The 13,488-nt window shown below is 40.6% G+C and overlaps 2 long non-coding RNA genes across 2 annotated transcripts in view; both read right to left on the bottom strand.

Annotated features, from left to right (window-relative positions):
* LOC110261247 (uncharacterized) lies at nucleotides 1–11,532 on the bottom strand. Its single transcript, XR_014808558.1, has 2 exons — nucleotides 11,416–11,532; nucleotides 1–120 (listed from the first exon to the last, which is right to left on the bottom strand). It is a non-coding gene; the product is annotated as an uncharacterized LOC110261247 (long non-coding RNA).
* Nucleotides 11,533–12,031: 499 nt separating this feature from the next.
* The window catches only part of LOC146403038 (uncharacterized), a 122,930-nt gene continuing 121,473 nt past the window's right edge, over nucleotides 12,032–13,488 (bottom strand). The window contains exon 7 of the long non-coding RNA XR_014808556.1: nucleotides 12,032–13,070. This is a non-coding gene — a long non-coding RNA (uncharacterized LOC146403038). The remainder of the gene's footprint in view (nucleotides 13,071–13,488) is intronic.

The following is a 13,488-nucleotide window of genomic DNA, read 5'->3' on the forward strand; positions in this document are numbered from 1 at the left end:
TTTTGTTCTTTTGTATGGCTGAGTAGTATTCCATTGTGTATATATACCACATCTTCCTAATCCAATCGTCTGTCGATGGACATTTGGGTTGTTTCCATGTCTTGGCTATTGTGAATAGAGCTGCAATGAAAATGCATGTGCATGTGTCTTTTTTAAGGAAAGTTTTGTTCAGATATATGCCCAAATGTGGGATTTCTGGGTCATATGGTCATTCTTTGTATAGTTTTCTAAGGTACCTTCATGCTATTCTCCATAGTGGTCATACCAGCTTACATTCCCACCAACAGTGCAGGAGGGTTCTCTTCTCTCCACCCTCTCCAGCACTTGTTATTTGTGGACTTATTGATGGTGGCCATTCTCACTGGTGTGAGGTGGTATCTCATGGTAGTTTTGATTTGCATTTTTCTAATAATCAAAATCAAAATTAAAAAAATCAAAAAAGCAAGCCATTTTGTGGACATCAACCAACTGATTCTGCAGTCCATATGGAGAGACAAGAGACACAGAATAGTCAACACAATACTGAAGAACAAAGTCTGAAGACTGACACTACTGGCTTACTAAAACCACAGTAATCAAGACAGTGTGGAATTGGCAGATCAGTAGAACTAAACAGAGAGCTCAGAAACAGACCCACATGAATATAGTCAACCGACTTTTGACAATGGAGCAAACAAAGCCCCTTCAACAAAAAACTGCTGGAACAAGTGGGTATCCACATGCAAAAAAAAGAAAAGGAAAAAAAGAATCCAGACACAGACCATACGTTCTTCACAAAAATTAACTAAAAATGTAAAACATTTATGTAAATATAAAACGCAAAACTGTAAAACTCCTAGAAGATAACATAGAAGAAAATCTATGTGACTTTGGACAAGGCAATGACCTTTCATACTATACCAAAGGCATAATCCATGAAAGAAAGAATTTCTAAGCTGGTGAAAACTTCTGCTCTGCAAGACAATGTCAAGAGAATGAGAAGACGCATCACAGACTGGGAGGAAATATTTGCTCAGACACATCTGATAAAGGACTGCTCTCCAAAATGTGCAAAGAACTCTTAAAACTCAGCATAAGAAAGCAAACAACCTGAAGACCAAGGACTTGAGCAGATGCATGGCTGTTAGTATAACCGACCGTTTCTCCGGTCCTGGCACTGACCCTACCTAGGACTGTACTGTGTAGTAAATCACTTCTCTGTCATCAAGGGCTGTGTGGTTAACAGGTACTGATTAATAATCATTAGGACCAGGAGGCCTCTATGCTCTGTTAGTCCCCAAACAATGGTGAAAAGCTTCACTGAGGTATTCCCGGCACCCGCAAGACTAGTTACTAATTCATAAATGTTAACTTGGGAATGTACATCCTGTTTCCAAGCATATGCCCCCACAACCTAGGTTAACCATAAAATTGTCCCATCAGCCCCTCAGTGGTACAGAATGCCACCGTATATCAATGTAACCAGGGAAATAAAGAAACAGTAAGACACCACTGCACACTTATTGGAATGGCTAGAATCAAGAACTCACAACACCTGACGCTGGTGAGGATGTGGAGCACGGGGACGCTCAGCCACTGCTGGTGGGAATGCAAAATGGCACAGCCACGTTGGAAGACAGCTGATGGTTTCTTACAGAACTAAATACAGTCTGACCTCACAATCTAGCAAAAAGATTCCTTGGTATTTATCTAAAGGAGTTGAAAATGTGTGCTCACACAAAAACCTGCCCATGGATGTGTACAGCAGCTTTATTCATAATTAAAACTTGGAAAAAACTAAGATGTCCTTCACAGGTGGATGGATAATTTTGTATATCCAGACAATGGAATATTCAGCACTAAAGAAAAATGAGAAATCAAGCCATGAAAAGACATGGAGGAATTTTACAATAGTTTTTTAAAAGTTTGTAGTCATGCCCTCTGCAGGCGGAAGTTCCAAAGCCTGGGACTGAACCTGAGCCACAGCAGTGATAACACCAAACCCTTAACCACTAGGCCATCAGGAACTCCAACAAGGAGGAATCTTAAATGCATATTACTAAGTGAAAGAAGCCAATCTGAAAAGGTTATGTACTGTATGATTCCAACTATATGATATTTTGGAAAAGACAAAACTATGGAGACACTAAGATCAGTCATTTATTTATACCAGAAAGGGGGGCTGGCAGAAATAGGTGGAACACAGGATATTTAGGGCTATGAAAATACTTCGTCTGATACTATAATGATGGGTACATGTCATTATACATTTGTCAAAACCTATAGAATGTAAAACACCAAGAGTCAACCATAATATAAACTATGGACTTTGGGTGATTATGATGTATCAATGCAGGTTCATCCGTTGTAACAAACGTGCCACTCTGGTGGGGTGTTGATAATGGGACAGGCTATGTGTGTTCAGGGGCAGGGGATATATAGGAAATCACTGTACCTTCCAATCAATTTTGCTGTAAGTCTAAAATTGCTCTTTCCAATAAATCTTAACTTAAAGAGGACTAGCAAATCCCCATGTGTTTGCAAATTAAGAAATACATGTTGGTGGAGTTCCCATTGTGGTTCAGCAGATTAAGAACCCAAAAGTGTCCATAAGGATGTGGGTTTGATCCCTAGCCGTGCTCATTTGGTTAAGAATCTGGCATTGCCACGAGCTGTGGCATAAGTCACAGATGTCTCAGATCTGGCATTGCTGTGGCTGTGGTGTAGGCTGGCAGCTGCAACTCCAATTCGACCCCTAGGCCAGGAACTTCCATATGCTGCAGGTGTGGCCTAAAAAGAAAAAAAAAAAAGAAATACATGTTGAAAAAGAAAGAAATACCAAAATTGGTCAAAGAAATACCTATGGGTCAAAGAAGAAAAATTACAGTCAACCATGAACATATGTTGAACTTTAAGATAATGAAAATTCTATAAAACTAAATTTATAGGATGTTCTTCAATATGTGCAAATCAAACAGTATGATACACCACATTAACAAAATGGAGAATAAAAACCATATGATCACCTCAATAGATGCAGAAAGAGCTTTTCGCAAAATTCAATACCCACTTTTGATTTAAAAAAAAAAACTCTCCAGAAAGTGGGCACAGAAGGAACCTACCTCAACGTAATAAGGGCCTTATAGGACAAACCCACAGCTAACATCATTCTCAACATTGAGAAGCTGTAAGCATTTTCTCGAAGATTAAGAGCAAAATAAGGATGTCTACCCTCATCACTGTTATTCAACATAGTTTTGGAATTCCTAGCCATGGCAGTCAGAGAACAAAAGGAAATAAAAGGAATCCAAATTGGAAAGGAACAAGTAAAATTATCACTATTTGCAGATGACATGATACTATACCTAGAAAATCCTAAAGACACTAACAGAAAACTGTTAGAGCTCATCAATTAATTTGGTAAAGTTGCAGGATACAAAATTAACACAAAAAATCAATTGCATTTCTACATACTAACAATAAAAGATCAGAAAGAGAAATTAGGAAACCATCCCATTTACCATCAAATCAAAAGGAATAAAACACCTAGGAATAAACCTACTTAAAGAAAAAATAGACCTGTACTCTGAAAAATATGACACTGATGAAAAAAATCAAAGATGATACAAACAGAAAGATAGATCATGCTCTTGGATTGGAATAATCAATATTATCAAAATGACTATACTACCCAAGGCAGTCTACAGATTCAATGCTGCAATCCCTATCAAATTACCAAGGACATTCTTCACAGAACTAGAGGAGAATATTTTAAAATCTGTGTGGAAATACAAAAGACCTAGAAGAGTCAAAGCGATATTGAAAAAGAAAACAGAAATGAAGGATTGAGTCTCCCTGACTCCAGACTATACCCAAAGCTATGGTCACCAAAACAGGATGGTACTGGCACAAACACAGAAATATAGATCAGTGGAGCAGGACAGAAAGCCCAGAAATAAACCCAAGCACCTATGGTCAACTCACCTATGACAAAGGAGGCAAGAACATACAGTGGAAGAAAGACAGTCTCTACAAAAAGTGGTGCCGGGAAAACTGGACAGCTACATGTAAAAGAATGAAATTAGAACACTCCCTTACACCATATACAAGGATAAACTCAAAATGGATTGAAGACCTAAATGTAAGGCCAGATACTATAAAACTCCTAGAGGAAAACATGGGCAGAACACTCTTTGACATAAATCACAGCAACATCTTATTTGAGCCACCTCCTAGAATAATGACAATAAAAAGAAAAATAAACCAATGGGACCTAATTAAACTTAAAAGCTTTTGTGCAGCAAAGGAAACCATTTTAAAAACGAAAAGATGGGGTTCTTGCTGTGGCTCAACAAGATCAGCAGCATCTCTGAAGCACTGGTGTGACGGTTCGATCCCTGGCCTGGCACAATGTGTTAAGGATCCAGCATTGCCATAGCTGTGGCATAGGTCATAAGCGCAGCTCCGATCTGTTCCCTGGCCTTGGCACGCCGTAAGCATCTGGGCAGCCAAAAAAAAAAAAAAAAATGAAAAGATAATCCACAGAATGGGAGAAAATCTTTGCAAATGATGCAACTGACAAGGGCCTAATCTCAAAAATATGCAAACAACTCACACAACTCAATGAAAACAAACACCCAATTGAAAAATGGGCAGAAGACCTAAACAGACATTTCTCCAAAGAGGACATACAGACAGCCAGTAGGCACATGAAAAAAAGGTTCAATATCACTAATATTAGAGAAATGCAAATCAAAACTATGATGAGGTACCACCTCACGCCAGTCAGAATGGCTATCATTAACAAGTCTACTAATAACGAATGCCGGAGGGGGTGTGGAGAAAAGGGAACCCGTCTACACTGTTGGTGGGAATGTAAATTGGTATAACCACTGTGGAAGACAATATGGAGGTACCTCAGAAAACTAAATACAGAACTACCATATGATCCAGCAATCTCACTCCAGGGCATATATCCAGACAAAACTTTCATTCAAAAGATACGTGCACCCCTATACTCATTGCATCACTATTCACAACAGCCAAAACATGGAAACAATGTAAATGTCCATCAACAGATGAAGGGATAAGGCAGATGTGGTATATATACACAATGGAATATTACCCAGCCATAAAAAAGAACAAAATTTGCAGCAACATGGATGCAATTAAAGATTCACTTCTACCAAGTGAAGTCAGAGAAATACATATACCATATGATATCACTTAGATGTGGAATCTAAAATATAGCACAAATGGGGAGTTCCTGTCATGGCTCAGGAGTTAACAAACCCAACTAGAATCCATGAGAACCCAGCCTTGATCCCTGGCCTTGCTCAGTGGGTTAAGAATCTGGCATTGCCATAGCTGTGGTGTAGGTCACAGATGCAGCTTGGATCCAGCATGTGTGGCTGTGGTGTAGGCCAATGGCAGTAGCTTTGATTCGACCCATACACTGGGAACCTCCATATGCCATGGGTGCAGTCCTAAAAAGACAATAAATAGATAAAATACAGCACAAATAAACCTATCTACAAAACAGAAACAGACTCACAGACACAGAGAACAGACTTGTGGCTGCCAAGGGGGAGGAGGCAAAAGTGGGTTGGACTGGAAGTTTGGGGTTAATAGATGCAAATTCTTACATCTATTTTTTTATTTTTATTTTTTGTCTTTTGTCCTTTTTAGTGCCACACCCATGGGATATGCAGGTACCCAGGCTAGGGGTCTAATTGGAGCTGCAGCTGCTGGCCTACACCAGAGCCACAGCAATGCCACATCTGAGCCTCATCTGCAACCTACACCACAGCTCATGGCAACACCAGATCCTTAACCCACTGAGCAAGGCCAGGGATCAAACCCACAACCTCATGGTTCCTAGTCGGATTTGTTTCTGCTGTGCCACAATGGGAACGCCTTTATTTTTTTTTTTTTGTCTTTAAATTCTTACATTTAGAATGGATAAGCAATGAGGTCCTACTGTATAGCATAGGGAACTATATCCAGTCTATTGGAATAGACCATAATGGAAGATAATATGAGAAAAAGAAAGTGTATATATATATATATATATATATATATATATATATATACATATATGACTGGATCACTACACTATGGCAGAAATTAACTCAACACTGTAAATCAACTATACCCTAATAAAAAATATTTTTTTTTGCCTTTTCTAGGGCCATACCCGTGGTATATGGAGGTTCCCTGGCTAGGGGTCTAATTGGAGCTGTAGCTGCTGGCTTATGCCAGAGCCACAGCAACACAGGCTCTGAGCCGCATCTGTGACCTACACCACAGCTCATGGACAATGCCAGATCCTCAACCCACTGAGCGAGACCAGGGATGGAACCCACAACCTCATGGTTCCTAGTCAGATTTGTTAACCACTGTGCCATGATGGAAATTCCCAAAATATAAATTTAAAAAAAGAAAATTCATGAAGCAACATGAACATCAAGAAATAAGAAAAAGATGACAATGAGGTATCACTTCACACAACCCAGAAGAGCCATCATCAAAAAGTCTACAAACAACAAATGCTGGAGAAGGTGTGGAGAGAAGGGAACCCTCCTACACTGCTGGTGGGAATGTGAGTTGGTACAGGCACTATGGATAACAGTAGGGAGGTTCCTCAAAAAACTAAAAATCAAACTACCATATGATCCAGGAACACTGCGCCCCCACTCCTGGGCGTCTATCCAGAGAAAAACATAATTTGAAATGATACATACACCCTAATATTAATTGCATTTACAATAGCCAAGACATGGAAGAACATAATTTGAAATGATACATACACCCTAATATTAATTGCATTTACAATAGCCAAGACATGGAAGAACCTAAATGTTCATCAACAGAGGAATAATAAAAAAAAAAAAGATGTGGTACATATACACAATGGAATATTTCTCAGCCATAAAAAGAATTAAACAATGCCATTAGCAGCAAGACTGAGTCACTTTGCTTTACAGCAGAAATTGGCACAACAAAGTAAATCAACTATAATTTAAAAAGAAATTAAAAATAAAAAATTTTGTTCTTTTTTATGGCTGTGTAGTATTCCATTGTATATATATACCACATCCTCTTAATCCATTCATCTATCAATGGACATTTAGGTTGTTTCCATGTCTTGGCTATTGTGAATAGTGCTGCAAAATAATGCCATTTGCAACAACATGGATGGAACTAGAGACTCTCATACTGAGTGAAGTAAGTCAGAAAGAGAAAGACAAATATCATATGATATCACTTATATCTGGAATCTAACATATGGCACAAATGGATCTTTCCACAGGAAAAAACTCATGGACTTAGAGAACAGACTTGTGGTTGCCAAGGGGGAGGGGGTGGGGGTGTGATGGACTGGGAATCTGGGGTTAATAGATGCAACTATTGCCTTTGGAACAGATAAACAATGAGATCCTGCTGTATAGCACTGGGAATTATATCTAGTCACTTGTGATGAGCATGATAATGTGAGAAAAAGAATGTATATATAATACGTATGTGTGACTGGCTCACTTTGCTGTACAACAGAAAATTGACAGAACACTGTAAACCAGGTATGATGGAAAAAATAAAATCATTTGAAAAATAAAAAAATTAAATATATAAACTCAAGGAAAGTAAAGAGTAAAGAATAGAAATTTATCAGAGGGAGTTCCCGTTGTGGCGCAGTGGTTAACAAATCCGACTAGGAACCATGAGGTTGAAGGTTCAATCCCTGCCCTTGCTCAGTGGGTTAAGGATCTGGCGTTGCCATGAGCTGTGGTGTAGATTGCAGACGCGGCTCAGATCCCGCGTTGCTGTGGCTCTGGCGTAGGCTGGCAGCTACAGCTCCGATTTGACCCCTAGCCTGGGAACCTCCCATATGCCGCAGGAGCGGCCCAAGAAATGGCAAAAAGACAAAAAAATAAAAATAAAAATATATAAATTTATCAGAATTCCCTGGTGGCCTAGAAGTTAAAGATCTGATATTGTCTCTGCTGTGGTATGGGTTCAATCCCTGGCCTATGGCCATGGCCAAAAAAAAGGCAAGCCAAGGAGTTCCTATTGTGGCTCAGTGGAAATGGATCTGATTAGCATACATAAGGATGCAGGTTCAATCCCTGGCCTTGCTCAGTGGGTTAGGGATCCAGCGTTGCCATGAGCTGTGGTGTAGGTCGCAGACAAGGCTTGGATTCCACATTGCTGTGGCTGTGGCGAAGGCTAGCAGCTACAACTCCAATTTGGCCCTTGGCCTGGGAACCTCCATATGCAGTGGATGCAGTCCTAAAAAAAGACAAAAGACAAAAAAAAAAAAAAGGCAAAACAAGAACATCCACTAGTATCACTGTTTCTACTACACTGTGCTAGAAAGCCTAGCCAGGGCAGTAAGGCAATACGTAGAAATAAAAACATAAAAATTGACAAAGAAGAAATATAATTGTCAATATTCTTAGATATAACTGGTTATATAAAATTCTGAAAAATTATAAAAATTATCAAAGTTGCTAGAAATAGGGTCAGTATAGAAATACTAATCATACTTCTATGCCAGCAAAAAGTTAGATAATTTTTTCAAATTTTTATGTCCACATCTGCAGCATATGGAAGTTCCCAGGCTGGGGGTCAAATCAGAGCTACAACTGCTGACCTACTCACAGCCACTGCAACACTGAATCTGAGCTGCATCTGTGACCAACACCACAGCTTGTAGCAATGCCTAATCCTTAATCCAGGGATCGAGGCCAGGGTTCCTCATGGATACTAGTCGGATTCTTAACCCACTAAGCCACAACGGGAACGCAATAAGATAATTTTTTGCAGATATGCTTTATAGGAGTTCCCACTGTGGCACAGTGGGTTAAGAACCTGACCACAGTGGCTCAGGTCACTACAGAGGCTCAGGTTCAGTCCCCAGCCCAGCACAGAGGGTTAAAGGATCCAGCACTGCTGCAACTGCAGAGTAGATCACAGCTGCAGCAAAGGTCACAGTTACCGGTCTGATTCAATCTGACCCAGGAATTTCCACATGCTGCAGGTGCAGCCATAAAATTTTAAAAAGATATAATTTACAGACAAATGAAAAACTTTAAATATCTAGGAATAAATCTGACAGATTGTGCAAGACATATAGAGGAAAGAATAAAACATTATTGAGAGAAAAAAAAATTTTTTTTAGATTTTTAGGGCCACACATGCGGCATATGGAAGTTCCCAGGCCAGGCGTTGTATAGGAGCTACAGCCACTGGCCTATGCCACAGCCACAGCAATGCAGGATCCAAGCCACGTCTGAGAGCTACACCACAGCTCACAGCACCTCCGGATCCTTAACCTACTTGAGCGAGGCCAGGGATCGAACCTGCACCCTCATGGATCCCAGTCAGGTTCATTAACCACTGAGCCTCGAAGGGAACTCCAAGAGAAAAATTTTTAAACCCTTTTAAAAGGGGTATATAAATGTTCATAGGTCAAAAAGACTCTGTTTTGTGAAAATATCATTTCTCTCATATTAATGTTTCCTCGGTGGACTCCAAATCCAAAAATGTGCATACATATTTATGTAATTAATTTTACAGGCTGAATCTAAGTTTATTGGTGGAATTGCAAGGGACAAGGAAGAGCCAACACACCCTCGAAAAAAACCAAACAAGGTGAAGAGACTTGCTCTACAGGATATCAAGACTTAATATAAAGCTACAGGGATTAAGACAGTGAAAGACTGGTGCTAGAATAGACAAATAGACTAGTGAAATAAAATAAAAATCCCAGGAGTTCCCACTGTGGCGCAGCAGAAACAAATCCAACTAAGAACCGTGAGGATGCAGGTTTGATCCCTGGCCTCACTCAATGGGTTAAGGATCCAGCACTGCCATGAGCTATGGTGTAGGTTGCAGATGCGGCTCGGATCTGGCATGGCTGCGGCTGTGGTGTAGGCCAGCAGCAACAGCTCCGATTCAACCCCTAGCCTGGGAACCTCCATATGCCTCAGGGGTGGCCCTAAAAGGACAAAAGACAAAAGACAAAAAAAAAAAAAAAAAGAAAGAAAAGAAATCCCAGAAAGAGCTTGATTTATGACTGTAGTGAAGTGGAGAAATGATGGTCTTTGCAACAAATGCTGCTGAAGCAAGAAGGTATGTGTTGGGGGAATGCTTTGACTCCTATCACACATCAGATACAAAAAAAAAATCAGACAAAACTATAAAGCCTTTGGGAGGTTAACCTAAGGAAATATCTGCATTTCACTGCAGTAAGAAAAGATTTCAAATGCAGAAAACGAAAAGCATTAACATTGATAAGTTAAACAGCATTAAATGCAAGAACTTCTGTTCATCAAAAGACGTCCTCCAAAAAGTCAAAGGCAAGTCGGGGAGCGGGGGGCACTACTTGAAATGCATGTAACAAAGGGCTTGTATTTAGAATACATGAAGGTTTCCTACAAATGGTGAAAGAAAACCCAGCAAAAGCTTGAGCAAGAAACTTGAACAAACACATCATAAGAAATACAATTTTCCAGAGTTCCCGTCGTGGCGCAGCGGTTAACGAATCCGACTAGGAACCATGAGGTTGCGGGTTCGGTCCCTGCCCCTGCTCAGTGGGTTAACGATCCGGCGTTGCCGTGAGCTGTGGTGTAGGTTGCAGACGCGGCTCGGATCCCGCGTTGCTGTGGCTCTGGCGTAGGCCGGTGGCTACAGCTCCGATTCGACCCCTAGCCTGGGAACCTCCATATGCCGCGGGAGCAGCTCAAGAAATAGCAACAACAACAACAAAAATCTCAAAACAAAAAACAAACAAAAAAAATACAATTTTCCAGGAGTTCCTTTTGTAGCTCAGTGGTTAGCAAACCTGATGAGTATCCATGAGGATGCAGGTTCGATCCCTGGCCTTGCTCAGTAGGTTGAGGATCCAGAGTTGCTGTGAGCTGTGGTATAGGTCACAGACGCAGCGAGGATCCCATGTTGCTGTGGCTGTGGCGCAGGCCGGCAGCCATAGCTCCAATTCAACCCCTAGCCTGGGAACTTCCAGATGCTGCAGGTGTGGCCCTAAAAAGCAAACAACAACAACAAAAGAAATACAATTTTCCAATAAACATGAAAAAAATCCTTAACCTCAGTAGTCATCAGGGTAATGTAAATTAAAACCACAACCACCCCAGACTAACTGCAAGTCCAAAAAAAGAATTGAGGAAGATGTGGAGAAACAAAAGTTAACTAGACTTTGTAAAATGTGTAGAGTGCAACCAAAAAATAATGAGCATAAAGGAGTCCTTCAGTCAATTAACACTTATTGAAACCCACCTGTGTCCAGCTCTGTGCTGGGAATGAGACACAAACATGTACAAGGCAGTTCCTGCCCCCAAAAACTAACAATCAGGACTCTCTTCCTACTCAGTGCAAGTTGATATGGGCTTTGGTTAGATATTAAAATATTCTTACAGGTTTATCCACCCAACTAGGTTTATAAACTCCTTGAGAGTAGCTATCAACACGTTCTGTTTCCTTGGTGGTCTCCAATGATCCTAGGCAGGTAGCCGATCTCATTATGGATACCTATCTTTTGCAGGTTCCAGAAGAAACTATAGAGGAAGTAAATACAAAAAAATTAAAAGTACTGAAAGTTTTCAGTGTAATGCTGGGGCGGGAGGTATGGGCCCATTTAACAACATATGAGGAGTTCCTGTCATGACTCAGGGGAAACGAATCTGACTAGCATCCATGAGGACACAGGTTCGATCCCTGACCTCACTCAGTTGGTTAAGGATCCAGTGTTGCCATGAGCTGTGGTGTAGTTCCCAGACACAGCTCAGATCTGTTGTTACTGTGGCTGTGGTATATAGGCCAGCAGATGCAGCTCCGATTCAATCCCTAGCTTGGGAACCTACATATGCTGTGGGTGCAGCCCTAAAAAGACCAAAAAAAAAAAGATGAGGTATTACATTGTGACTTTTACTAATGTGGAGTCAAACCTTATACCTTTGGAGCAAATTGAAAGCTTAAATAAATGTGAAGCTCTGGCTTCCACATCAGGAATCAGAATGAGAAAAAAACAACGTTTTTTTCAAGCTTTATTTTGAATTCAAGTTCAGAGAGGAATAGATGCTGACAACACAGTCACCAATCCTATCGAACACCTGCTTTCCAAACCATAAACAACCTTGGATCAACCTCAACTCTGCACAGGCAAAGTCACAGCTCAAGTTGCTAAACCCAGAGAATCTTAAGCGTTCAAATGACACTCTACATTAATTTACTCATTACTTGTAAGTTATTCATTACTTGCAAGAGTATTCGTTCTGATTTTTATAACACTGAGAATTTGTAGGCACACGGCCTTGAAACAGATTCAGTATTTAAAACACCCTTTCACATACTTGCTTACCTATGCACTGGACTGAGCATGTTTATGTGGCTGTTATCTAAGAGAACATGGTAGTTGAACAGACACAGCAAAGCAGGGTTCATTTCAGAATTACATATGGCGTAAGTACTTCCAAGGCTCCAAGAACCAACTATTTGAGTATACTATATTAAGAAATGGGAAGTCTGAACTCTCAAGGACTCTCTGGACAGTTTTCATTCTAAATATTCACCTCTGTGTCATATCTCTCAACTTTTGGTTTGTGGAGACCCTGCAGACTGAAGGGACAAATTTTCTTCTTGCAAAAGAAGGGTGGAATAGCTGTAAAGGGACAGTATCCTTCCCCAGAAGGTATAAAACCTTTTCTCCAGACAGCTCTGTCTCCTGCCCACTCACCTAGTCTAAGCTAACTAAATTCCACAAAATAACGATGCAGTACTATCTAGTACCACTCCACACACAGGACGGTCACTCAAGATTCAACAGCATCAGAATAAACCACAAAACCCGTTTCAATGCAGAAAACAGGAATGAGAAAGTCACCTGCCTCCAGCCCAGATAGAAAGCTAGACAAAGCGACCCAGCAATGTCTAAACTCTTGGTGATATTTGTGCTGCGCTGAGGGAGGTGCCATGACTCAAACTGGGAAATGACCTTTTTCTCAAGGCTGATGTCCTGGTTTCCGTGTTTCCCATCAGCCTATAGCCTTGAAGATCTGTCCACTGCCAGTTACCTGTTTTTAACAAAGACGTTAAGAAAAATGAGGTGAAGACTCATGGACAGCATGGTGTACATAAAAATCTTTGTCTAAATAGTCAAGCAGGCTAACCAAAGTGAGATAGGGAGACAGAGAACGTGAGACGTTTAAGACGGCAGGTTAAACCAAACCGAGAGTAAAATTCAAGTCTCCTGACTTTTCTGGATCTAATCAATCAATAAGGCGATAACTTCAGATTAAAGACATGGAGAGCAGACTTGTGTTTGCCAGGGGGAGGGGGAGGAGTGGGGTGAAGGGGAGTTTGGGGTTGGTAGATGCAAACTACTGCACAGCACAAGGAACTACGTCCAGTCTCTTGTGTTAGAACATGATGGAAGATATTTAAAAAAAAAAAAAAGGAATGTATGTATATGCATGACTGGATCACTTTGCT

The sequence above is a fragment of the Sus scrofa genome, chromosome 6 (assembly GCF_054392235.1).
Source record: "Sus scrofa isolate SSC_HxYL_T2T_F1_AM1 chromosome 6, Sscrofa_HxYL_maternal_Yorkshire_Landrace_v2.0, whole genome shotgun sequence".
Taxonomy (NCBI): Eukaryota; Metazoa; Chordata; class Mammalia; order Artiodactyla; family Suidae; genus Sus; species Sus scrofa.